Below are 27,538 nucleotides of genomic sequence, written 5' to 3' on the forward strand. Positions count from 1 at the left end.
TTTGGTGAAACAAATGGAAAAACTCCCACAAATCAGTCTCTAGTTCTTGCCTTGCTTGTCTCTCTACTGAATCTTTTTTTACCCATGAATGGAGCTTTTCCTGCTGGAAAACTGTCTGGAGAAGGTATGCAAATATTCAGTTTAGAAATAGAGATGGGAGGGTTAACTGGACTATTCTGTGCCAAATAGGTGAGCTTGGAATTTTTCTCTCTAGGAAGAAAATGGGGAAAGATATGAAGAGACCCACTGTCTTAAGGGAGGAAATGCACTCTCAAGAAGGTGTACAAGTTCAAGAACACCTTGACTTCACCTGGAAATAGAAATATTCTGTCAAACTGGTTTTGCTTATGAGCAAATCTGAGAGACTAGTCAACAAATGGAGTTAATATTTTAGAATCCAAAGGTTTTAACAGGTGAAACACTCAGGCCTCTTACCACAAAGATGCTGCTTTTTTTCTCCTGTGTTTTCAGAAGTCTTTGGAAGTTGTGCTGCCATCAGTCAAGACACACATATGTAAATCTGATCCTTACTAGAAGGGTCTAAAAAGAGCATTTTAATGAGAGACATGTTTGGACTGTACCATGATATACAGCTTTCAGAATGTGTGACAGAAGCAGCAATAGTTCTTTTCCTTTATTTGTAGTAAGAACAATAAGTACACTTTAAATACACATGAATGCAGAAGAGATGATCCAAAGCACACTAATACATGACACAAGATGGCTTAAAAGCTGAAGTTGAGTCACGATTTTCCAGAGAGTGCATTGCTGTGAAGGTGTCCAGAACCATTATGGCAGTTCCCTTTTACTGTTCCCCCTCAAATAATTTAGTAGTTACTCAGCTGTTGGTGTGATGTCTTAATCCTAAGATTTAGCTCGTGCATGTAGGCACCAAGGCCAGGAGGGACATGAAAGCTTGACCTCAGCCTGTTGTGAATAATTCTCACCTCCCTGTCAGTTTGCATCTTGTCAGGAGGGTGGCTGTGTGTTGCAAGTAGCAAATTGTAATGGTGAAGAACATTTTTCAAAGACAAGACTGCTGAAAGGAATTGAGGTTTGTGCTTGGGAACTCCTTGCAATATGTGGGTTCTGCTCTGTGTGTCATGATGCCATACACTGGGTGATCTGACTGTGCCATAGAAAAAATTGTGGACAGCTCTAATGTGGAGCTCCAATGTGTGCCAGCATCTACAGCACTCTGGAGCCCAAGCTGAAATGTTTTAAAGGAGTCTGGCTTTAAAAAAATCAAGATTTGACAAAAACAGCTTTTGTGATGAATTTTGTTGACATCTCACAAAAGCAAAAGGATCTTTGAATGCCCAACAGTCTTAAGACTGCTGGTAACTGCTTCATAACTGGTAGAGAATTTACCTAGATGTCTGAGTTTGTCACACAAGTATTAGAGCAGGATCACGATCAGCAGGCTTTTGGTACTCTATTGCCCCAAGTTAGGAGACATTCATACTTACCCTTGGGTTTGATGTGGCATAGGATGAGAGCAAAAGCTTGAAGAATACAATCTCTATCGAGATGAAGAAAGAAATCATTATGTTATTTAAAAGCTAAAAAAAAAAAAAACAACAGAACTGTTCTGAGTAGCACAGCTTGTGCTCCATCTATAATTCTGCAGCAAATTACACTACTTTAGGATCTTCTTACTGGAGGCAGGGCTTAACTCTCATTTTCACTCTTATTACTGTTACAAAATAATTGTACCTGCTTCTTCTACATTCTCATCAGTCTCCAGTGTAAGAATTTAACCTGGTATGATCCTTTCAGACTTGTTTAAAGATGACAGATACCTTTAACCTCTACAAACACAATCTACTGTTTTTTATAATGAAGGATTTCTGAAACCTAAAAATCTCCTTAGTGCTTTAGTATCCTTCATTTATGTACTGAACTTCAAAAAAGAAATAAGTAAGCAGGAAATCAATAAAGGAAGTGGTAAAAGGAGTACAGGAACAATAATGCACTAGACTGTTAGAAATGCTTCTTTAGAAAACATTTTGTCTTCTGCTGTAGGTATTCCACATGACTAGCGCTGATTTCTTCTTCCACCAGGGACTCATTCTGAAGGTTTTTCAGACTCCTTCATGCAAGCTGTTGTATGCTGAGGAAGTGGGATAAGTATGTTATTGTAGTGAGAAAGGTAGTTTATAGTACTTTAATGCTCTCCTAACTGATTGTTTAGGAGAAGTAGTGAAAGGAAAAAAAAAACCCACATAAAAACAAACCCGTCATCACCACCACCACCACAAAAGGCCCCCAAAAAATTGCAGGGGTAAAATGAGCAAAAAAAAATTAAAAAAAAAAAAAAAAAAAATCAAAAGAAGCCCTCAGGAATTGTATAGTACAGCATAATTGAGTGTCTTGTTAAAATCCTCTTCCCTTTATTATCCTTGCAGTTAGTACAGCAGAGGCTTTGTTTGATGTTGGAATGATTTATGAGTGCTCCTGAAATGACAGAGAAAGCAGAATTTTTGTGAAAGGAGAGATGAATGATTGCCCATGTAAGACTATAGGATTCATAACTGTGGCTTTGCTTGGCTATACTTTTCTGGTTTGTAGAAAACTTGTTTCTGTAATCTTCCAGTATGATACAAATCTCTGGTCATTAGTGCTGAATATATTTATCTGTGTACATGTTTTACTTACATTTGAGGTGTGTTATGGGTTTGTATAGGTGCAGGGGGTGACCTGATGGTGGTGTAAAAGTACATTTCAAAGAAGCTTAGGAGCGTTTAAAGTGTTAGTGAACCTTAAGATATTTAGAAAAATTGATGGGAATTTATGAAATACTTCAGTGTCATTAAAGAAGCGTTTTTCTCACCTTCTCCCTGTTGTTCCACCCAAATATTTTGTAAAACTTCAGCAGAGCTGGTGATGACATTTTCTTGAAAATTCAGAAAGCAGTTAATCAGCTGCCATGATTGACTCTATCTCAGTAAAATGAATGGCTCAGCTTTCGTATTTGTGGAATAAATCCAATAATTAGTGGCGTGCTATTGATATGAGCATATTACTTGGTGAAGATGAACTTAGATTACATTTTTAATTTTTATGGAATGTATCTTATACTGCTTTACAACTAATTCACAACACCCTTCCCTTTGGTTACTGGGCATTTTTACCCTTAATGTACAAATAGTCTGTGTGGGTTTCACCAAAAATTGCAAGTGATTGTAAAGCTTAAATGTAACCCCCTTGTTAGCAAGGGATGGACTTGTGTTTAGAAACAATCAGAGTCTCCAATTGGATCTATTTTGTTGCCACTAATTGTAAACCTGGCTCAGGCTCCTCAGATCTGAATCTAGATGTTAATGAAGTAATTTGGTCTCTTCCTAAAACTGTGGGTGTTGCATTGCAGTAACAGAAGACCTTTAATTATCACTTGATGTGATTCCCCCTGTGAACCTGGCATCAGTGTATTTAACACTTCCTATTTCTAATTACCAATATTCTGTAGCATTTCAAAAATAGACCAGAAGTTTTGGTCCTGTGTGTCCTACAGTAAGTTAAGCCTCGTTTAGGCTTACTGTAATGCTGCAATCAGAGTGATTGTAGCCTTGAGGGAATTTTCTTCCATTTCTTAATTTAATTAAACACTTCCCATTAAGTTTAATTGTATGTTAAGATGGAGAATTCCTCCTGACCCTTCAACAAGAAAGGTTTACAAACCAAAGTACTGCTCTCACAGAAGTTCTTCAGGGACATCATCTTGTTTGATAGAGCAAATAATTTAACAGTTTTTAATATTTGGACTTCTTTGCGAAGCCTGTTTCTGTTTACCTCCACTCAATTCACTGGAAGCAAGATTATGAGGCGTGTTGCCATGATGCTCTTATTGTTATCATTAGAAAATGAGAATCACATCTGTGCTATCTGCTTTAGTCTGATGGCTGTAAGTTTGGCTGTAAGTTGCTGTGGTGCAGAGCTCACCTAAAAACTTGACACTTCTTGGGCCTTGTCCACTTTTTGTTTTGAGGCCCCGGTAATCAGACTGTAGTATGTTCATGTATTTGTGTAGTGTCAGACACTGTCTGACTGCTGGGAATTTTAGATACTATATAACATAAATAAGCATTCAGGTAGCTATATTTATCTTAATTAACATGCTGCAGCATCATGTGAAAGCTCCTTTGGTGTCTTGAGAGAGTATTGTTGCAGTTATGCCTCCAGTAACAGAGGTACTTCTACTTAGTGGGTGAGTGACTGATATTCTTGATTCCTCATGGATCCATTGAGCAGAGGCTATCCCATTCTCCTCTTCAAAGTTTTGCATCCTTTGTGTTTTTATGTGTATTACAAAGAGTTTGCTATTTAAAAAAAGGAAGAAAAAAAGTGACATAAGGTCTGTATGTCCCACAAGCTAAACACAAGCCCACTGAAGGAATCTCTTGAAGACTGTTTCTGTGGTTTCCCAGCTGGCTCATGATAGCACAGAATAAAGATCTAGAAAGAGAGCAGAGTCCCATCAACATCACGTATTTACAAATTGCTTTCTTTTTAGCTTCCATGCTGAAGTTCACAAACATGAAAGAAGGGGAAGGCTTACTCTTCTGTCTGATATGCAGCACAATGTATGGTGTAAAAATTTTCTGCAACTATTTTACTCAAATGCATTATTCTGGCATGACTGGGATATAAACACAGTAATTTTACCATCTATATGAACGGCTTTTCACAATAAAAAGTGTTTGGTTTTTGGCATTTATATGCACAGAAACACCTGTGTTAAGAGAGAAGTTCTTGGCAGTGTTGATTTCATAAAGAGTCAGACAAAGGACTTGTCTGTCTTTCTTTTCCCATCTTCATTAAAATCTCTTGTTTTTTGAAGGAAGTCTCCTAATTTTACAGTCTAACTTGTAATTTTGGAATTGTTAAAGATGGCAGCACAGGAGTTGATAGAAAATTCAAAGGATTCATGTAATTCCAAGAAAGAATAGACTCAAGTTCCGACCTGGAGATCTGTGCCAATAGTTGTCAGAGGTTGTTTGTGAGAGCTCATTTTTCTAAAGAATATGAGCAGATGTGTCTGAATAAACACGGCAAGCTAGTCTGTTGAATAAGAAGGTGCTGATTTTTGCAATCATTTTTCAAGACAAATCCTCCTTTAAGATGCTTGTGTAGGTCACTTCTGCTTTTAGTTCCTGTGCTTGGGAAGGATAACATTGAGCCACATCTATTGGTATTTGGATTTGTAGTTTGAGAAAGCTCTGACAATGAGATTCCCTCCCTCTCGTTACTACAAGGGTAAATGTTTTATTAATTTACAAACTATGTCTTTCAAAAATACTGAAGACAATTTTTTTCTTCCTGTAAGTTAGATAGTTTCACACTTCTAGTAACTATTGCTTGTTTTTGAAAAGTCAAATTGTATTGGTTTTATATTTTGCTTGGAAAAATGAGAAAATTTCATCTGAAAAATAGTGCATGCAAAATATTACTGGAGAGGCAGCATTTTTCTTGATATTTAAAAAAAAAAAAAAGAAAATACAAAACAGATGATAACAGACATACTTGTTCTCTTGTTTTAATGGAGCTTGCTCCGTAGTATTTATGTTAACTCTTTTTGACTTAAAAAACATGTGGCATTGGTGATCCATTTGCAATTTTAATAATGCTTTTGTATTGATGCTTAAAGAAAGGTTTTAACATTCTAGGTCTTTTTAAATGTGCTGTGCTTGCAGGTGTACTTTTCTTGGAAATAGGAACATTTATTTACTCTTAATTACTTAGAAAGTGCTGCTATGATTGCACCATATAAGCCCAGCAGCAGGGCACATCAGGGAGGAAGAGGAGGAATAGCTAAGGGCAGGCTGAGCATGTCTGAGAGCAAGTTTCTGGGAGAACAAGCAAAGTCAGTGGATGGGCGGGATGAACGCTGTGGGAATGATGTGCAACTGGAAGGTACCACTGTTCTTGCTCCTATCCATGTTCTTCTATACAGCTACAGACCTGAAGCACAGAGCCAACAAGGATTGAGATATACAGCAAGAATGCACAGCATTAGTCAGAGCAGAACCATCCCTTCAGCATGTTGGGCCCAGTAGCAAAGGCTGAGAACATGGAAAAGACATTTGGGAACAAAGTCTTCAGCAGGTTGCATTGCCTGAGTGCCTTCTCCCAGTATCATAAGCTGTTTTCTTATTGCTGCCTCTATGAAGGGTGCTAGTGACCACTGCCTTATCCTTACATGAGCAGAAAGATAGGAAGATTCAGATCTATGTCTGAAAGAGCAAGCAGATAGTACATATCCAGAAAAAGATTGTTAGCTCTCTGGTTAAAAGCTAAGAAGGTGCTTTGCTAACTGTTTGAGACAGAGGAGTTGAACCTTAGTCTGCTGATTCCTAGTTTTTTCCTTTTCCATATGCAGTGTCCTTCCTCTCCACTGTTTTTTAAATTATTTTGAGCTGTTAGCTGCAATCTTAAACTCATGACACAGCATTTCTGAGAAGGGAGTCTTGGAAGTCATTTGAAAATAGTTATCACAAAGCTATTTCACCAATAATTGAAGGGATTTCATGAAAGTGGTAAAATCAAATTAACAACTCAATTTGCCTAGGATTTTTGAGTGGAGGAAAAAAAAAAGACTCTTCTTTTTTTTTGTCTGTGATCACTGCCTTGAAGATAAATGACTTTGCTCCTTGCTGCAGCCCAGTGTACGTAGCCCTAGACACTACACAACATTTTTTTTGTTTTGTAATTGATTTTTTAATCAGAAATTTTCAGAACAATTTCAAACCCAAATATTTTCCCTCTGCCCTTTTATTTTTTACTTGCTCTCTGGCTGATTCATCTGTCAGTATAGCACGCTGACAAATAAATCATTGTCAATGCTCAGTTCCCCAGTGCACAAGTCGTGAGTCCCAAACTAACCCTGCAGTGGTGCAAAGATCCTTGCTTCCCAGATTTATCGAAGCATGCTGACTTTGCAGCATCCCATCATGAACGCAAATATATGCAATGAAAGGCACTAAGTATCTTCTGTACTCAAAAAAAGACTAGAAACAAGTTGTTGCACAAGCACAATGTAAATACACTTAACACAGGGCAGTGTGACTACTTTTGCCCGGCTCGTGGCCAAGTTGGTTCGGCACTGCAGTATGAGTGGCTAACCAATGGATTACAGTGTTCTGTGGGACTTTGAACAAGCAGACCTATATACTCATAGAGCAGTTTCCATTTCTGTTTTGCTGCACGCTTGCTATATTCCTTGAGTGAAGAGTAGACTCTTAGTTCCAAGCTTTCCTGTCTGTTTGATTTCACATGTATAATGCTAATAAGCCATACTGGAAAAAATTCCACCTTCTGATGGTATTGGAGCTCAGTACGTGCCCTCAGAGCAATAGAAGGATACAGCATTGCATCACAAAACATCAAAGACAGCCTTTGCAGACTTTGCTTGAAGTTCAGAAGATACTAGATAATTTCCATGTGTTTTGACTTTGTTTCTTTTCAGGAAGATTACAGTTTCTGACCTTGCAGCTGGCAGAGGAAAGCTTAAAATACAAACATGGTTAATGAAAGTCACCAAAGCCAGCAAAGCCTGAACTTCAGCTGATCATAAGGTGCAAAAGCAAATGAATATTTGGGAATTTTGTGTGATGCTTTTCCAACTTAAGTATGGGTGTCCACCATTTTTGGCTTGCCTGAGCTATACTGAGTAAAGAGGAATCACCTTGGGCCACATACACAAGATCACTCCGAAAGTAATGCCTCCTATTTATTTCCATGGAAATCAAAACTGATGCAAAGAGCACGATAATGATATTTGATAGAGAAAAATTTCAGTTACAAAATGATGTTTTTCAACACAGTCATCACCATTAGCTATGTATTTTCACCACCAGTGAAGAAGAGCCTGTAAGCTGTGCTTGTACAAATCTGCATCAGACCCACTGTTGCTGTCACCACTGCTGAAATGTACCACCCACTACCTCACTGTGCTTACATCCACGGGTTGGTCTCCATCAATGTTTAGAAAGCATCAACGAACATTAATGGGTGCTATTTCTTCTGCACAGAGGAATTCAGTGATGCATCTTTGCTTCATATTTACTTCCATGTCAGATGCAAGTTTATTAGACTGCCCCTCTGCTGCCATCTGTCACACGGCAATAATGTGTAATGGAATATTAGTTGGAAGTTTCAACCTCTACTGCCATACCAGCATCTGCCTCTGTGGGCCAATATAATAAAATAGCAGGCATTACTTTTGGAACAGCCCTAATAAAATATATAATACAGTTTGGGGATATAAGTAACAAAACTTATTTGAATCTTTCATATTTTTCATTATAAAAAAAAAAAAAAAGAGCACAACAAAAACACAGAACTAGTGGGATATTTGACCCTCTTTTTGTGAAACTAATGCTTCAGTCTGGATGGCAGTGGCTGCAATTCTTAGTGAGAGATTTTTAGAGATTTCTTAGTGAGATGATATTTTACTCCTCTGGTACTTCATCCTTGAATGTAGTTGTTCATGAATGTACATACTGCCAAAAAGCAATGACATGAATAAGATGTGACTGTGAAGTGAGGGATGTTTTTTCTCTGGTGAGGGCTTATAAAATTAAAGAGACATGGTCACATTTTTGAGTTGAATGTCTGATTGCCACTCAATACGCTCTATTTGAAAATTCCCAGGTAATGTATTTATGTCAACTGGAAATGGAGTTGCAAATAGACCCCCAAGAAAATGATGATTTTTTTGGCAATCTTGAAACCTCTTCTCAAATTCTTTTATCAAAATGGAAAGCAAAGTTGTGCTTTTTTTTTTTTTTTTTTTTTTTTGCTGTTCACAGGACTGTGTTTAGCCAATAAATCAAAACACACACAAGTACTTGCTATAACTTGAGCCAGCAATGCACTGCACCCTGCCTGTGCTTGGTTTCTGCTCAGTCGCCATTAATAACATAGAGATATAGGAAAGGGTGCAGTATTACCACATTACCAATGTAAATGCAGAAAGATAGTCAAAATAAAGCAAGAAAGGATAGAAAGAAAGACTACAAAGAACTGAAAAGATGAGCAACCTCCAGTGAGCCCCTCCATCAGGTACCACTTTTACGTTGTTCAGAATGGGGAGAACGTTCTTTGTCCACAGGTTGTCAGTAAATGAGAATTTAAATAATGAATTACCTATGTGATCAAAATTTTCTTTCTCTTGGAAAGGAAAGCAACTCTTAAAAAATAAAAATAAAGAAGAAGGCATTGCTGTAAGTAGTGTTTTACCATTGAAAAGCAAATAGAAACAAGCTGGGATTTATTACTTTCTATAATTTTGTGGATTTAGTTGGTTTTGGTTTAGTGTCTCATATTAGAGAAGTCAGTGTTCAACCTTGTCATGCACTAGTACATATACTGTCATATTTGCAAACTGGGTGGAAGTGTGAGTTGGAATGAAACTATAGTTTTCTAATCCAAGTCATTGGTTAGGTTGAAATCAGTGGGGTCACCACTGGTGTAAAGCTGTTGGGAATATGATCAGCAAAATGAGCCAGCAGTGTTGGAGGTGATCATGTTTCTGTATGTTCTGTGTGAATGCAGTACCCCAAAAGAGAGATGGAGGAGGAGTATTGTGTCTCTACTACACAGTGCCTTTCTCATCACACATGCTAGGGAATATGCATCTTGGCTCCATTGCTGCCTGTCACATGAATGTCTCTCTCTGGGGAGTGCTGGTGTATGTGTCTTAGAAGTAGAGCACATTTGCTATCATTGAAGGTTGCTGGAAGAGCTGTGGGAAGAATTGGGGTTGTAGGATGGCAGCATTCCTGTCAAATTTGATGAAAGAAAAGTGCCATGAATGTGAAACAGAATGTGGCTGGGGAACACAAATCCCAGGTTGCTGGTGGCACTGCTTTTGTTCTGCACTTTGGAAGTCTTGCCCAGAGCTATGTAATTAAATACTTCAGAAGAGATTTTAGTAGCCTGACCTTAGGTCCTGTAATGGACATTTTTTTGCTTATAGGCACTTAAGAAAAGTATGTCTTGGGATGCATTTCCTTTTATTATGTCTGCCTGTTTGTGACCTTACTTATGATTCTCATCCTCTCCAATATTGTGCATGTATCCTTTGCTTCCCTTTAGGGAGAGAGAGAGATGTGCAGACATGTAAATGATCCTTCTGTGCCTCTTGCACAGGATTTCATAGTCTGTCACAGAGGAGCAATCGTCTATCACGTTAATATGGTTCTTATCACAGTATTTATGTCAAAACTCTTGTCTTTCATCATTTTCATTAGCATGAAAAGTAAGGTTTTAACAACTGTGGTAATAGGTAATAATGTAGCATTAGAACATAAATCTAGTGACAATACAGATACCTATGAAATGACAGGGATATGTTAAAATTTCTTCCAGCACTTATTTTGGGGACAGATTTGTGTAGGTGGCTTAATTTTTAGCAAGTATTCACTTATAATTATCAGAGCTAACAGGAACTCTTGGCAAAGAGGTAAAAGAAATCCTTGCATTGTAATTAAAGATGAGAGCTAGCAGTTACAGTTACAAATGACCTGTTTCTGGTGGTGCTCAGTGTACATTCCCTTCCTAATTTTGACCAACATGTCTCTTAATATTTTAGTAACAGGAGGATTTATTGCCAGAATCTGTGACTTAGATAAAGGAATTATATTTTAATTTTGACCAACATGTCTCTTAATATTTTAGTAACAGGAGGATTTATTGCCAGAATCTGTGACTTAGATAAAGGAATTATATTTTAGAAGGAGTGTGTTCACAAGTATGGGTAGGCAAAGTTGGAACTGAAGTAAACAGACCTTTGATTTAATTATTTCAAGTGTTCGAATATGCCTTATTACTGTCAGAACTGTGAAGTAGTTTGTAAAGCTGAGGAAGCTACTCTTAAATAACTATAGGATGATTGGTCAGCCCTGAAAATACAGCTAAATAGCTGAGGTGAGGAAGATCACTGTCAACATCTGACTGTTCAGCAGAACTCTGTAAGGTAGAAAAAAACCCAACAAAATAAAGGACAATTTTCCTATATAGAAGGAAAGCAAGAGGAATTCAGTTATACAAAGCAGTACTTGAAAACAACTTTACAGTTAATTTGCAGTGTAATGGAGTGTTTCATGGCTTTCGTTGGTCAGGAAGTTGGTTTTAGAGAGAGTGTGGGTAACAGTTTTAAAGGCATCTGAGTGATTTACAACATTTGTGCACTGCAGACTGATGTAGTCAGCTGAGAGCCTCAAGCAAGCATCGTCTGCTCTGGTGCCAGAGCTGAATGCAAAGCTGGGATCTTTTGGCAGCTCTGCTGCAGATCTAGAAAATCCTGAGCCCCTCCACACTCTGCACGTATGCTGACAGGCTCAGAGAGATCTCAAAAGCTGTACATGGCCCTGCATTGTTCTCACAGGAACAGCCCTTTTACTTTGAGGACTGTGATTGCACTTACCCTGTAGCACTGTCTTCTCTGGCTGAGCTCTAGGATCAAACGCTTGTAGCTGGTGATGTACATCCAGTCTGGCTGTATGCCATACTCACTTGCACGTGAATGAACATGGTCAGGCAGTACTTCTTTTTGAGGCTTGAACTCTAGTTTTGGCATCCACCCAGTATTGGTGATGACGGCATAATGCTTTTGCTGCTCACCTAATGCTTCCTGAAAACCATTCAGCCTTCTCACTTGGGTGCAGAAAGACTGATGGGATTTTGCTTTCCACAGTGTGGGAGCAGGCAGTTTTGTACATACATTCATCACTGTTTTATGCATCACAATTTTCCTGGCTTTGGCCTCTCATATACGAGTAAGTTGCACATCCTTGTTAAAGAAATAAAAAAGAAAAAGAAAAAGAAGCACATAGCACAAGGCTTGTTTTCTTGAGGATCACAGATTTACAGAACGTCCTGAGTTAGAAGGGACCCTCAAGATTCAGCTCCTGGCTCCAGAAGCAGACACCTAAAATTCAAAAAATGCTGAATGACAGTACAGTTTGCAAATGTATGAACTGCTTTTTTCTGTGCAAATCCCTGCACCAGGAGCATAGAGCAGGCTGCCTGCCACCAAGGGCATCTGGCCACTAGGTTCAGCAGCTGCCCTGTGAGTTTAGGCTCTGACTCAGTGGACTGAACTATTAAATCAGGCTTGTGGTTAGTGACAAAGTACATTTGTCAACCACAGCCCCTTTTTTCCTGCTTGTGAGTTAATTAGTCATTGTCACCTGTGTAGGTAAGCAGATTGTTACCAGTGTTGATTTATGATAGAACCTTTTTGTCTGTAGACATCAGAGTGCTCTGCAAATGAAGGTGAATGCTCTCATCCTCATATAATTGGTGGAAAAACAGTGATGAAAAGCAATTTCTGAGAAATAGCAGAGCCAGTAGCTAGCCATTGGGAAAAAAAAATCCTGTTTCTTACTATCCCTGAGAAGGCTTTATAAATTTCAAGTGTGCATAATGTGCAGTATGAGACATGTTTTGATAAATATCTTTTTGATAGACAAATCATAGCCTATCTTTGTGTTTCCAGATAGGATGAGCCTGGTTCTTAAAATGAGATTTCCTGTGTGAATATTCATGTTCAGAAAACTGAATTTGATTTAAGTGTTCTGCAGTATTAAAAGATTTAAACTCATGTTCTTGTCTGGTAGCTTGCTCACTAGTGCACTCACCAAAAGTGTTTGCAAATGGGAATTGGATACAGTCAAAGTAAACTCATTTGAATTACCATAAATAATTGTCTTTGCAGGGGTTCGCATCACTTTGTCTCCTTTTCAAAATGAGAATTCACTTCCACGTGAATAATGATCCATCTTTTGTAATCCACATCATTTTTATCTCAATACAGTTGATAATTCATGAGCACAGGAGCCACTCAAAGTCCAGGCAGTTGGCTGATGCCAGTGGTTTGTGTCCTGGGAGAAATCTGGCTATAAGCCTGTCTCCTACAAGAGCCTCTGCTCTTTGAAGTACCCTTACAGCAAAAAGGATGGCAGCGTGCTGTGGCTGGAGGAATGAAGAAGATAGCTGGTCAGCTATCAAGCTGAATATTGTGTACAGTCAACAACTTCTCCAAAATCTATTTCAAAACAAACTGACAGTTTTGAGTTAGTGTAATGGATTTAGCTATATGCCTTTGGATGTTAAATCTGCCACACTCTAATTGCTCTAGACCTTCCATCAACTGACTCTTTTCATGAGTTAGGAAACTCCTGCTTGCATACCTTAACTTATGCCTATTTCAACGTTGTCATACTTGCTGCTCTAACGGTACCCTTCGGATGGTGTGAGCTTGCTTGCACAGGTGAGCAGACATGCCAGCATTTATCCTTCATTGCCAGATGTATCTGCAGAGTGACATCTATCTGCCAACAGTGAGCAACAAGCAGGAATAAATGTTGCAGGCTTTCTTTGGAAAGAAGCTGGTGCCTTTATATTTACATAGCATTTCTTCCTGATTATTCAGAAGCTCTGAGGCTTATCCCAAGATGATTATTTTTACATCAAAAGTAGATTAATGGAAGTCGACAGCCTCATGTCCATCCAAACGCAGTGTGAAGTGATAATAAGTATAGAATTGCTAGGCAGTAAGGTCCCACGTCACATACTCAGACTAGATAAATGATGAATATGTAATGAAATTACATAGAATTGAGACAGATGGCTCTAGCTTTTGATAAATGCATATATCTTCACAATCAGATAATAATGCCAATGTGTGGAAGATCAATTGGGATATAACAACTTTGAAAACAAAAATCATTTTTCTGCTTTCACTTTAAGATGCGCATTTAAATCAGAATCAATCTTAATTTAATTATAATTTTTTTTTTTCATCATGAAATTAAACAACAACAAGAAGAGAAACCCTGGAAAAAATACAGGAACATTTTCATCTTATTTTGCTTTGAACTCCAGTTATTTATCCAACTGCATATAATGAAATGCCATCACCGAAAAGAAAAGACAATTATTTTCTGTCCTATAGACATTAAGATAGATTGATGGTCCCACTATAAAAAGGGCTAAATGAAATTCTTGACACCTTTTTAGGAAGATGTCATTGGTTCCTAAAAACTCTAGTTATGAGGAAGCTTATAATACGGTCTACCTGCTACTGACAGGGATGTTTAATATTTTACTGGCTATTTAAGGTGCAAAAGCCCTTGAGATAAATCAACCTCTCCTTCTCTCTCTTGACTTTAGCATTTTACTTTAGGTACATCTTTCAGAGAATTGACATGATCGACTAGGGGCATGGTGTAGAAATTACCATTTGAGATAATGTCATTACCGAAAAGTAAGGATTTTTGAGAACGAAATAATTATGAAGCTCATTAAATTCACAGTTTCTGGATACTGCAGATTAGTAAAAGAGTAATGGCAGCAACTCAGCACATAACTTTCGCACAGTGGTTGTGTATTATCTGAATTACTGTCACTTCCTTTGAATTTAAAGTCCTGCTTGTGCAGATAAACAAATATATCTGTCCTTGATTTGCGTGGGATTTAGGATCTTTTTAGGTGATGCGGAAATAGCTTGTGGTTTTCTACAGTCAATCAGCCAAAGTCCGAGTGCCACATAACAGAAGAAAAAAAAGGTGACCAGCTGAGATCTGACATGTTACGTGCTGTATCAAAAATGTACTGTGAGCGTGAGGAGTTTAGTCTCTTTGTCTTTAAATGGTAGCAAGGTGAGAGGAGGAACTCTGAAGGAAACTAGGTACTGAAGGTACTGAAGGAAAACGTAGCTTTTCTAAATCGGATAAGAAAGTGATACTATGTGGGAACCCAGCAGTACTCTGTGTTTCATAGCTTTCTGTGATGCTCCCATAGGAAAACCTCTGGGTGAAGTGGTACCTTGTGCAGCTGCAGGGCCTCTGAATCATAAACTGGTATAAGGGAATGTAAATCAAGTTTAGTTTGCAGTAGTTGGAGGCTCAGCACATAAATTGTCTTAATGTCTTCAGGAGAGCAAGAGAGGAGAGATTACACATGAGTGCATTGGCCTTGAATGAGGTCCATGCAACCTATACAGCACTGAGGAAATTCAAATTAGGTTCTTAAATTTTTAGTCCTCAGTCATCTTAAAACTGAAGTATTGAACTCAGTCTTTTTGCCTATCAATTAGAAGAAAAGCATAGGATCTCTTTAGCACTTACCCCTATTTAGGCTTGAGATTAGATCTTCCTCAACTTTGCGTGCTTTTCTGAAGTCTCCCGGCAGTTTGTACTCAGCATTGGTGAGGTCCCACCTCAAGTACTGTGTTCAGTTTTGGGCCCCTCACTGTAAGAAAGATACTGAAACCCTGGAGTGTGTCTAGAGAAGGGCAGAATAGCTGTGAGAGCTCTGGAGCACAAGTCTTATGGAGAGAGGCTGAGGGAACTGTGATTTTTCAGTCTGCAGAAGATGATACTCAGTGGAGACTTAACAGCATTCTACAACTGCCTGAGAGGATGTTGTGGCAAGATGGGGTCAGTCTCTTCTCAGGTTAAGGTGATAGGATGAGAGGAAATGGACTCAAATTGTGGCGAGGGAGGTTCATATTGGGTATTAGGAAAAAATTCTTCTCACAAAGAGTGGTGATACATTGGCACAGACTGTTCAGGGAGGTGATGCAAGTCACTCTTCCTGGAGGTGTTGGAGAAATGTGGAAATGTGGCACTGAGGCACATGACATGGTTAGTGGGTGTGGGCAGGTGGCAATGAGTTGGTGGTTGGACATGATAGTCTTTGAGGTCTTTTCCAGCCTTAGTGATTCTATGATAAAAGAAGAGAGGCCATCCTTTAATTTCAGCAGTCTTCGCAGGCAGTGTGAGTACTGCTGTCTATTGGCTTGCAGTGGAAGTGGAGAAAAAGCCTTGCCTACTGTAAAGCAGTTGGGCAGTGACTCTCTAAAGGAAAGTCCCATTTGGTGCAGAACAAATTTCTGCCTCAGTCTGCTGATTTCAGAGTCAGCACCACAGTACATCATGCCATAGGTTTGCCGCCTCCTCACTGTTTCCTGCAACTTTCTCAAGCTGAGTACCTAAAACTGAAGGCTCTCTAGTAAGTGTAAACACTGAACAGCAATTCTTTGTACTTATCTTTCAAATAGAAGAATCACTAAGTGTTTAAGGCATTTCTAGTAGTCTCAATATTTGCCTTCAATCTGCATTCATATGGACTCATGGGCAATCTAGGATAAGATCTTAAAAGAGCCTATCACTTTGTGATATGGCCTCAGGAGAAAAATTTTCTGTGCATCTGTGATAGCTTATTGATCAGAACAACCCAACTGTCAAAGGAGAAGGTAAAGCTGTACATTTCACTTGCAATATTTGTGCAGCTGCTGAACAACTGCACCACATTGAGCAAGCTCCTTGGCAGTGGCCAGCGGGGAGTGCTCTGTTCTTGTAGATGTCAGATCTTTCACTTTTTATTGATGCATTTTAGAAACAAAACTTCATATTCCCTCTATCTTATAAGCCAACAAGGATAAAGAATTTGTGGTCCCTGCAATCAAGTTTCATGGGGCCTGCAACCATTTAATTTTTCACACTGCAACCTGCTAACACTGCCAGGATCATTAAAATTGGTCAGAGGTGTTAAAAAGAATTTTTGGCTACCATTTAGGAAAAAACAAACAAACAAACAAACAAAATCTTTGTAGTGTAGGTAGAAGTAAAAATTTAATTAAGTCCCTGTTTTGATGCTTCCACTAGAGTATGAAAAAACATAAATAGAAGTGGAGATTGCGATCACAGGTTACTGATGCTGTTAAAGGTAGATTATTGTATGGGTGGAATTCACAGTGAACTTGCATGTTTTCTGTGACTGTTTTATCACCTGTACAGTGGGTATATGTAGTGAGATAAGTGATTTGCTGAAATTAAGACGTATCTCAAAGCAAATGGGTGATTAGTAACTGCCTTTCAGTGACACATATTTCTGTTGTTTCTCATGCTTTTGCACAACTAAGATAGACCCTCTTACACCCTTCATCCACTGACTCACATTCACTGGTAATAATTGGAAGTCAATGGTGATCTTTAAAAACCTTTAGAAGAGGCAGCAGGTTTTGAAGCTGGGCAGGCTTCTGTGGGAAGTGCTGCTTTGGGAATCCCATAGCTATGGGTTTTATGGAACCTGGCAAAATATATATATTGGAGTTCATGAATCTGCAATGTATCATACAGGTTTCTGCATTTCTTTGCAATAGAAAATGAATGTGTTTTCTTGTCAAAGTTCCATCCCCCTCCAGGCTTTAAAGCTGTTTAAGTACAATTCAAATAAAGGAATACTCTAGAATTGGAAAGGTAATTATAAGGCCCAAATCCTCACATACCACTGGATTCTTTCCCTCCTGATGCAGCCTCTGGTTTTGCTTGTGAAAGCAAACAAAAAGCTTTCTTTGGTGCATTGTCATTAAAACAGTTAGAGTCTACAATCCTGCACAGCCAAAACAACAGCAGGATTATGTTTGAATCATAAGAATGAACATGTTCTGCTTAATTACAGAAGTTACAGACAGAAAGGATTTGCAGACCACCTTGTCTATCTCCCCTCCAGTGCAGGATTGTTCTCTCCAGAGTGCTGCTTAAAGTTTTTATTCCATAGTGCTGCATGTGCCACGTGATGGTGCACCCATTGCTTTACTGGGATACCTGCTTCAGTTCTTAATGGTTTCAGAGGTCTAGCCCACTGGTTTTATTATTGTGTTGCAAAATTACTTACCTTAACATGTGCTCATTTGGGACAAAGCTAGATAAAACGATGGCTAGGTGCCTTATGCTGCTATCAACATGTATTCCCTGGAATTTGGTTTTAGAGTCAGTTTTCACTGAAGATTTCTTCCTCATTACTTGCTTCTGAGAATTAAAAAGTAGTTCCTCCCCATTACTTGTATTCATACCCTTTGATTTTTCATTCTTTACGTACTGTTTTGGTAATATGGGGTTTATCTGTAAAACAGTGCTTCTCTTTGATCACTACAAAGGAAATTTTTTGTTGAAATACTGTGTTTCAAAAAGCAAAGTGATGGACACTTTGGAAGTCTTTAAAAAACAACCCCCCCAAAAAAGATGTATTTTTTAGAAAACCATAAGTTCTTTTTCTCTTTTTTGGAGGTTTGGGCTTGTTGGTGACTTTTCAAATCCAAACTTTTCTTTCTTAAGATAAAAAGGCTTTTCTCTCTTAATTAGTTTCTATAACTAATAGCTTGCACAGATTTCTGAACAGTTGAATGCTTTATCTCAGATGTCAGCAAGTTAGATATAAACCCTTATTAATGTAACCTAATTCTTAACTCCTGTTTGTTGCATCACTGAGAACCATGTAAGAAATCTGGCCAGTATTATATCCTGCACAAATAATTTTACATAAATCTGTACTCTTGACATCCAAGAGCTGTTTCAATATTGTTTCTTTAAATATTTCTAATCTCTACAAAGGATGTAAACATTTGACGATTTTCTCCCAGATACCTTCTTCATGAAATTGGTCAGCAGTTTTCTAACAGTGGTATTTTACTGCCTTTTTTTTCCCTTCAAACACAAATTTTAGCAAAAATATATTAAGGTATGAAATTGTTCTTCCTTGCAAGTCTTTCCTGTTCCCAGTTTTTCAAAAGCTTTGAAGTGTTTCGGATTCTGCATAAACCAGAAGGAATAGAACTCCCAATTTAAGGAAACCAGAATGAATCCTTCTTCCTGAAAACCCTGACCCTGCCATGAGTAGAAAAAGTCCCTGTGTTTACTATATCCCAGGAACAATATTTGACATTTTCTGAACAATCCCTAATTTACTCCAAGTGACTCAGATTTGGATCTCATATCTTTATACTCTCTTCTCTCTCTGTAAAGATGAGTCAATTGTATTTTTGCTCCCTGACATTCAGTACCCCTGACATTCACATTGAATGCTATCTGTAAAATGTTATTAGCAGAATGCTTATTCTATTTGAAGTTCTTCCTGTCATCCGAAACCCGTCTGTATCACTCCAAATGCATGAATAAGAACATTGCAATTTTTCTCCTTGAAAGCAAGCTTCTTAAAACTGAAGACTAAAACAGCAGAGGGTAAAAACTGTTATCCCTGCAGAACAGATGAAGGAAAATGATTGAAGAGCAATTATAGCTAACATACAGATGATGTGTACCTCTAGAAATGAAACGACTTAAAAAGAGTCTTTTTGAAAATCCATTGCTATAAAAGCACAGCAGCAACACTGCTAGCAACTCCCAGTGCTTCAGAGAGATCCATAGGCTGCTCAGGCTTTGGCAGTGAAGTAGATGCTATGTTAGTATGTAGCTTGTCAGAAAAGTGCATTTGCCCAAATCTAAGCTGTTGAGAAGATCTACAAAGGTATTTAGTGTTTCAAAAGCAGATTGGTTTTATTGAGGATTAAGAAATTTGTCTCCTGCAACTTGGGTGTGTTAATTATCTTGCTTTTAATAGGCTTCATGTGCCTGCAAAGTGTGTTTCTAGAAATACCTAGTGAAGGACCACTACAGCTCTGGTTCACAGTTCTCACCTTTGCCTCCATCTTCTTGGGAATGCCTTGGCCAAGCTGAGTGTTGGCTTGAAAAGCCATCTGAATTGAAAGGTCAAGATCCATGTAATATAAGATTAACTGTCTGAGGCATATATTTTGTCTAATCCTCTGGTCTCAAGGACAAGAAAAAAAATGGAAAAAAAACCTCTTCTTCATCACATGTGACTTCATCACAGCCTAGGACTGGATGAAATGCTTGTCTCCCCACACTCCATTGAAAGTACATAGGACAAGTAGTTTATATAGGAACTAAATTCATATTGGCCATTTTGTCCCTACATTACAGCTGCTGAACTGATTCCCTTAACTTCCTTGTGCTCAGACTGGTGCTTGTGGCATCCAGAATGATTTGAGCTAGCATTATGATGAAAACCAGAAAAGCCACAGACATCCTAAAAGAAATATGTTTTTGTTTTTTCCCTGGATCCTTAATGTAAAACAGTGCTGCTTTGGTTCCTCTTGGAAAGTTGAAGAGACACCAAGTTTAAGGGTATCTTTCTACGCAGTTGTGCTCTAAACTGACTAAGAAGATAGAAGATTGAACCATTGAGGTGGTATTTTCATATTTGTCATGACAGGAGGAGACTTTAAAGTTATTAGAGAGCCAGTTACTGCAGTGGTCATTCAACAAGCAGGAGAAGATAACTTTTCAGAAGCCTGAAGTGTAATTACAGAGTTGTGCTCTGCCAAATAGGGATAAAACGAAATGCTAGTGCCCAAATCCACGGAAGTAGTTGGGATTACAGAGCAGTCATCTTTTCTATAAACTGTATTACCCATAGGTAAAATGCTCTCATCAATTGCTGATTGCCAAGCTTTAGGAAGTTGGAGCTTTGATAAAGAGAAATGTTCTTCTTCAAAGTGTTCAAATACCAGTTTGTGCTGGCACTCTCTGGGGATTATAGTATTGTTTAGCAACTCCCTAACTGGGGGATTTAGAAACTTGCAACTGCAGAACTGCAGTCATGCTAGAAAATGGTCATTGGTATTGGCAAACAGCAGCCAAGTTTCCTTGGCTTCTTAAGAGGGCCAAGGTACCCTTAGAGAAATAGCATTTCAGGGATGAGCTATAAGCAGCATCAGTCCTGTAAAGAGCAAAGCAGTAAATCTCTTCTTCATTCTTTTTTTACTACGTTTTTTGCTAGTGAAAACTTCAGTGTATTTGTCTGTTCTAAGGGAGAAGTTGTTCCCTCAGCTGTGGTGAGGCAAGGTGTCTGAGGCCTTCCTCAACTTCTATTTTACTAGTTTTCTCCAGAGCTGTTATTTTCTATCAACGTAAGTCATCAAATGAGAGCCTGGAGAACTTGTTGCATTGTGACACCCTCCCAAACTAAGGCAAAATTTGGTGGTGGTAGCTGAGCATTGCTTTGTTATTAAATCTGTAGTACCTCAGCAAACTATAGGAGTTGTTTTCAGTTCACAGGACTGGGAATCCTCAAGCTTCTCAAACCTTAAATTGTATTGTCCCCCTATAAGCTCCCCTTGACGCTTTGAGTGAGAAACTAATTGAAAAACAGTGCTGTGAAATAAGCATAATCCATTCCTCAGTTAGCTGGTACTCTCAATAAGCTGTCAGCATTGCTATAACTTGTAGATCTCAAGAATGTGTAGGAAGGCTGAAGATGAAGTTACTACTAGTGGCAGAAAGCAGAGTAAATGAGTTTATTTAGTTAGTATAAAAATGATAGGTTTGAAAACAACCGGTGTGTTGTGTCATGACAAACAGGAAAGCAGGCGCACTCCCTTTTTTGGTGATCTGTCACACATTTGGATGGTTTCTGTTACCTGTTTGCAAACTTGAAGATTGAAAAATAAGGCAGCAGGTATATCACGTGGACTATGTTTCTTGAGAGCAACCGCTGCCTTCCATCTCATTTAAAATGTGAACACTGACTTTTATGAATGGCTGCTGCATATATACAGTGAATAGTGAGCACCTTATGTGATATGAGTTGATCCAGTACCACTGATTTGTTTTAGTCCTATTGCAAGCAGTTTAAGGACAGGATGGTCATTTTGAGTAGGAGACGTTCATCTATATCAGTGACAACACTCAGCTTAAATTTTCTTATAATTCCAGTATGGTCCAAGGAGTTTCTGCCAGCTTTGTGAAAGCCATTCTTACATTTTACATCTTTGGGTAGTTCAAATCAGTTTGTTTTGTTTTAGTAGATTTTTTTCCTCCAAGTAAAAACCATAGAAAATAATGAAGACAGTGAAAACAGCCTACCAGAAAAGCATCTGCTCAATTAATCAAAATTCCTAACAATCAGGGCCCTGGGTCTTCAGCAAAGAGCATAATCGCATAGTTTTTCAGATCCTAGGTTGGATTAAGTAGGACACATACAGCAGCTCTTCTCCTTAAAACCAAAGCAAACTCAAAAAAAGATATCAAAACAACAACAAAAAAAGCTGGCATGATACTTTAGATCTGCTATATGACAGGTCTGCGGTTTCAAAAATGAGAGTTCTATACTTCTGGGAAGCCACGCTCCTCCAGTGGCAGCCTTCCCAGCATGAGGTACACTTAGCTTTGAAAGGAACAAATGCTATTTCATCACCATCTTGAAAAACTCTTGTGAGAGTGGCATTTTGTGTACTCTTTAAATAACAAAGAGAAATTATGTTTTATGATGGCCTTGTGATCAAAGGGCACAGTCAACTGTCATCTCCGTAACATTGCCTTGCTTGTGTCTGTCTAGTTGCCAGAATTTTTATATGATGCTGTAGCGCAGAATTTCCCCACGGGCAAAATGCTGTCCATCTTTTATTCCTCACCATAGACAGGACAAAGAGAATTTGTTCCAATTTGTGCTGTCCCCTTTTTTTAGGCATCTAAATTTCCAAAAATTAGGCCAGAAGAGATGAACGTCCTGTGGATGGTGCACGCGTTTATCCTGAAGGGCTGACAGCCAGTTTGCTGCCATTCAGTGATCTATGCTGTGGTAACATGGAGTTTTGCCATGTGCAGATCCCTTTGTTGTTTCACTATGTTTTCAAAGAAAATGGTTTAGCAAAAAGAAAGCAAAAACAGCACTGTTGCCATTATAAGTTTTGATGTCTTCTCAGTACTTACAAAACCTTGGTCTTTGCAACATGACTGTGTTTTGGCCTTACCGCTAGTCAAGAGGCTGTGTCCCAGGTAACTGTTAGCTGGTGTCTTATAATGTTCAAGCACATTGCTTCTGCAAAGGGCAATTTCCATTCCACATATTGCCTCCTCCTCATCTAGATTCTAAAACGAGATGGAAATTGCAATCTTATTTATTTCCTGAAAGGAAAGTCCTCTGTTATTGGAATAAGTAGTGTTTTGAGTTCTTCTTCATTATCTGATGCATCTGTGTACTGTTACTCTATACTGCTTATTCTCTGTTTACTCATAGCTTCTGATTTTTGTTATCTTTTGAATGTAAAGGATTACCAGAACAGGCCTATATTGGAAAAACACAACAGAATTTCAGTGACTGTTGTTAAATTGTCTCTATTGGATTCCCCTGTATTAATATTTAACTCTTTTCAGGTAGTGGTATACTCCCTATAGAGCTCCAAACAATTGTACATAAGAAGAAACAATAAAAGATAATATTGAGATGGTTGGTCCTTCATCATCAGAGAACCCTAGCCTTACAGAAGCAAGTCAGTAGAATTTTTGAATGTCTTCTTGTTTAGAAGCTGAGTTTTGTTTAATCATTTCTGAGGCCATACAAGGGGTATGGGGCTTAGAGGGAAGGGAGTGTGCTATTGAGAGGAAATTTTGTAGGGTTTACAGGAACATCTTTGCAATATACAACACCAGTATTGTTGAGGACCAGGAGGTTTAAGCGAGTGTCAGAAGGTGACTCAGATACTCCAAGAATATCACGTTCCCAAGTAGATGCACCTATAAATACTGACCTGACAGGAGAAGTAATTGTTGTTTTTTTTTAACTAGAGAAAAAATATATGCCTTAATTTAATGTTAGTCAGAGGTCACTTATCTATCACTTGCCCACAAAAATTTCTGAGTGCCATTGATGGTTACACTGCAGCTGCGTGACCTAGAGAGTTGTGGATGGAGCTTGAGGGCTGGTTGGTCTTCTTACTGACATAGTGGGGTTTTACCTCAAATGTTAAATGATTTCCCATTCCTTATGCTAGACTATTTCAAACTGCTATGTCCTTCAAACCTCTCTGCACCTCCCATTGTTAGTTTTCAAACATTAAGGAGCTTGTACCTTTATGTAGGTGATTCATTCTTTCCCTATCATTTCTCTCCTGACATTTGAAATTGGATTTTGCAGAGGTACCATTTGCCTCTAACTGATAAGAAAGGTTTGTTTCTGGCAAGATAGATTTTCTGTCTCACTCCTCTCCTTTCTTCCTTTATCCGCCCACTTTTGCATTGTTCTTGCTGTTCTTTGTATTCATTTTTGTCTTCTCTCTTTTTTCAAGACCCACCTCCCTATTTTCTTGTCTCCTTTTTTACTTTCTCCCCCATTCTTCACATATCCCTTATACAGACATTACAGCTCTAGTCTTTGTGTGTCCCACTTAGCTACAGGTTCCAGAAACATTGGTTCCATTGGTTTGTTCATTTCAGTTTGCTCTTTTTTTTTTTTTCAATCAAAAAATGGTGTGGCTGGTTGGAACCAGTACACTTAGTTTAAGAGATCTTAAACTTAAGAGATCTTAAAGAGAGCTGTTGCCTTCCCAGTTTTCAGAGGAAACTTAGACCATATTCATTATTTCTTATTGGAATGTCGTTTTCCATAAACAATTAAATATTAGTGGAGGCCAAACAAACTCTCAGCTAGACAAATTGTGGGTTAGGCATTTACCTGGAAAAAGGAAATCACAGGGGCATTAGTGAATTAGCCGCTGGGCTAGCTGCCACTCTATGGTTCTTTCATTTGGAATATAGAGCGGTAAATCTCTTTGCTGTTGTGCCCTTTCTTCACTGGGATGATGGGGTTATGGTACCAGCCCAGGTCATGAGATTGGGTAGGGCAGTGTGAAATAAAGCAAACGAAGCAAATGAAGAGAAATGGAGCAGAGCTGAAAGGTGAGTGATGGGGAAGAGGGAAGGCATCAGAGGATGGATTTGCTTAAGTGACTCAGGTGGGCAGCTGAGGAGATCCAGCAGGGCTCTGAAAGTCTGGAGGCTGGATCAGAGGACTGGACATGGAGATACATTATTGTAGCCTGTCAGGTAGCAAAGATGGGGTCCCATCATGGCAAAGATAGCTGAGGAAAGGCTTAAGCCTGAAGCTGCACCTGGCAACTCTTGGTAATACTTCAGGCACTGTCTGTGTGCGACTTGGAGTGATTTTCTAGCCAGTGCATTTCAGGGCTTAGAGGAAGTGCTGAGGGAAGGGGAAAAAGACTGAAAGGCAGCCCACTAAGATCCCTGCAGTCCCTTCTGCAACAAGTCCCTTGAGGCAGCCTGCCTACCTTTGCTGGATTTGCTTTGTGACCTAATGCCAGGACTTTCCAGAGATGGAATAGATCTGAACTACATGGCTCCTTTGTTTAATAGGAATCATGGAGACAAAACCAAGGACAACAATCCGGAAAAGCTATCTGCCATCACCTTCCTCTTTAATATCATCTTTGTGTGTGTGTGTGTGTGTGTGTGTGTGTGTGTGTGTGCTTGACTGTAACTCTCAAAGGATAATTCATTAAAAAGCTTTCTTAGAAAATGTAGCAACATGAAGTGACTACTTTTCCTGTTCTCTTTATCCAGAACGGGAGACTTTTATCGTCTTTAATTTATCTCAAAGCTTTATTCCATCACTGCTCTATTTCCAATTCCATTTTTATAATAGCAAGGCTTTCTTTTGTTTACATTGGTGAAGACTTGAATTCATAAAGTGTTGGAGTGATTTCAATGTAAAATAAGGTTTTATCACTACATATAAATATATTTAGCCTGAGATTCATTCCGAGTAACCTCTTGTGGGCTTGGAATAAATGTAGCAGTTTTATGTGTACATAACATTAGATTTAAAACTAGATATATGACATTGATTGACACTGGGGGTGGGGGACATGAGGAATACTTTCCCAGTATTGAAGGCTGCAGCATTTTGAAATAATAAACTATTATTTCTCACTTCAAAGTAATTCTACAGATGTGCTTAGAGAGCACTGAGAGTTTGTCTGCACATTCTGTAGGTTTTATAAAAGCCAGAGAAAAAGGCACTTTGGAGAATAGCTTTTATTCATTATTATTTTTATTAAAATTGTAGACTGTGGACCATGACCATCGTTGGAGTCTCACTGTGTGCTCTGTGCTGAGCATTGCTAGGAAGGGCACAGTTTGTGAAAGAGAAGGTACAGATAGATATTCCAGGCAGAAAAGATTTTCTCATTCTTCTTACCTGTTTTGCAAGCAAGATGTTGTCAGGCGCAGATATGCAATCTCCAAGTTCTGTGTCTCACCACTAGTGGAGAGTACAGGTTTTTGAGGGACCTTATCCAAGGTCACAAAGTCAAATTATGCACAGAGGCAGGAATTGGTTACAGATTCTCAGTAAGTGCAAGGTACTCATTTTAGTACTGTGATTGCGATGCTGAGTTGTGTTTCTGACGTGTACATTGACTTGGCAAAAACTTCCTTGAGCATCTTGGCTGCGACTGGATTATTCCCTCAGCTTGTTTGATTTTATTTGATCACCTCCACAGGAAGATATTGCTGATGCTACCCTTTCTCCTGGAAAAGTTTGGAGAAGTTGTATCTGGTGTCTCTTCGCTTTGCAGGAAGTGTTCCAGTCAATTTATCAATTGTGCTGTAAAATGAACTGTGCAACTGCTGTGTTTTTATTAGAGAAGTGACACAGACAAACTTTGTCACAAGATTTGCTCAATAGCTGTTTCACCAGCAACTAGGAGTGCCTTTCAAGAGGGAGTACCTCTCAGTTATGGATATCCTTGTCTCCTTGTTAGTTTTCTTGTCATAGAAAATATATTGTAACTACTATCTTATGAAATTGGTAGTGGCTTTCTGACCTGAATGAAAGATGTGAAGAAAGAGCTGAGGATGAGTTAAAAAGCCTGTGCTCCTAAGTTCTGTTGAAAGGAAAAGTGGAAATTAGCACTGTTTTTCTGACTATGTGAGTACAGGAGTGGTCACACTCACTGTCTGCATCTTAAATATTGTTAAACATTCTAAGAGTTCAGTCTGAGGTCTCCATCTCCCTTGTGATCTATGCCCAAGTTATTAAGGTCTGAAAACAAATGAACAGAAACAAACAAAAACAAACAACAACAACAAAAAAATCATGACAGAAAGGAGAAAGCATTATGTTGATAGATTTAAAGTGAATACACAAGGACTTGCTGCTTCTCTGGAAAATGTCTTGTGATTCAAAGATTGGAGAACATAGGAAAACTCTGCACATGTACGTAAGTGTCATTTTTGCAGGCAGAATATAAAGGTGTGAGCTGTATCTCCTTTGTGCACTATGTGTGCATGAGTGAATGTTTTTATTTAATACATCTTCATGTTTCTGTGCTTTTTGTGTACACTGTATATAGCTGACAGGGCAGGTAGTTTACGTATATGCCATGTGGAACATGTATATTCTATAGACAATACTTGAATACTATTGAATACATCTTCATCGCTGTAGAGTCAGAATTCCCAGGGAGTCTATTAGTGAGCTTTCTGAGTGAGACCCTGTCAGGATAGATATCAGTGGTGTTCCTCCAAAGTCAATGTACTGGCACTGATTTCAGGTATGACCTCTGCTTGCCTATAGTCTTTTGTGAAACTATTTCTGTCACTAGCGGACTGCACTAGCAGCCTGCCAGACATATTGGAATAGGTTATCAGCAAGCTTATTTCATGGATACTTTTAGAAAATACATTCCTCAGACTATTTTTGATTACCTTTGTTCTCTTATTTCTGACATTGCGCTTTTGATGTGTTTGTAATCATGTATAATTCCTTAAAGGAAGCATTTGGAGTCTCCTTTTCTTTTAAGGCAAGCTGTCAGCTCTAGGGCTGTTACCAGCTTGGCACTCTTGCTTTGCATAGCTTTAATTTAAAG

The sequence above is a fragment of the Lagopus leucura genome, unplaced genomic scaffold (genome assembly GCF_019238085.1).
Source record: "Lagopus leucura isolate 7727_CA_CO unplaced genomic scaffold, USGS_WTPT01 Super-Scaffold_100004, whole genome shotgun sequence".
Taxonomy (NCBI): Eukaryota; Metazoa; Chordata; class Aves; order Galliformes; family Phasianidae; genus Lagopus; species Lagopus leucura.